This window comes from Perkinsus marinus, assembly GCF_000006405.1.
Source record: "Perkinsus marinus ATCC 50983 genomic scaffold scf_1104296969636, whole genome shotgun sequence".
In the NCBI taxonomy this organism is placed as follows: domain Eukaryota; phylum Perkinsozoa; order Perkinsida; family Perkinsidae; genus Perkinsus; species Perkinsus marinus.
The window spans coordinates 1-774 of NW_003202749.1; the positions used below are offsets into that span (position 1 = coordinate 1).

The following is a 774-nucleotide window of genomic DNA, read 5'->3' on the forward strand; positions in this document are numbered from 1 at the left end:
GTGGTCCCAGGCGCTGGCTTCAGGCGTCAGTCCGTAAGGGGGTGGGTTCGAATCCCACAGCTGTCAGTCTATATACCTGACTGGGGTTATATTAAGAATCGAGACCTTTTCAGAAGCGAGGTAGTGCAGGATCAACACCTTCTGATCGATATTGCGCCATCGCAACTCCTAGAAACCGTTCAACCCATTTTTGTCTCCTCTGGTTTGGCAGAGCGATGCGTCACCTCGGCTATGAATCTTGAAGCACTCATCGACAGTTTGGCCGAGTGGTCTAAGGCGCTGGCTTAAGGCGCCAGTCCGAAAGGGCGTGGGTTCGAACCCCACAGCTGTCAGTCTATATACCTGACTGGTCTTATATTAAGAACCCAGACCCTTTCAGAAGCGAGGTAGTGCAAGACCAAAACCTTTTGATCGATATTGTGACATCGCACCTCGCAGAATCCGTTCAATCCATTTTTTGTGTCCTCTGGTTTGGCAGAGCGATGCATCACCTTGGCTATGAATCCTGAAGCACTCATCGACAGTTTGGCCGAGTGGTCCAAGGCGCTGGCTTTAGGCGTCAGTCCGAAAGGGCGTGGGTTCGAACCCCACAGCTGTCAGTCTATATACCTGACTGGTCTTATATTGAGAACCGAGACCCTTTCAGAAGCGAGGTGGTGCAAGACCAAAACCTTTTGATCGATATTGTGACATCGCACCTCGCAGAATCCGTTCAATCCATTTTTTGTGTCCTCTGGTTTGGCAGAGCGATGCATCACCTCGGCTATGAATCTT

At 50.5% G+C, this 774-nt stretch overlaps 2 non-coding genes across 2 annotated transcripts; both read left to right on the plus strand.

Annotated features, from left to right (window-relative positions):
* Positions 1-252: 252 nt before the first annotated feature.
* Positions 253-332, plus strand: Pmar_PMAR001580. Its single transcript has one exon. It is a non-coding gene; the product is annotated as a tRNA-Leu (tRNA).
* A 187-nt stretch (positions 333-519) lies between these two features.
* Positions 520-599, plus strand: Pmar_PMAR001581. Its single transcript has one exon. It is a non-coding gene; the product is annotated as a tRNA-Leu (tRNA).
* Positions 600-774: the final 175 nt, after the last annotated feature.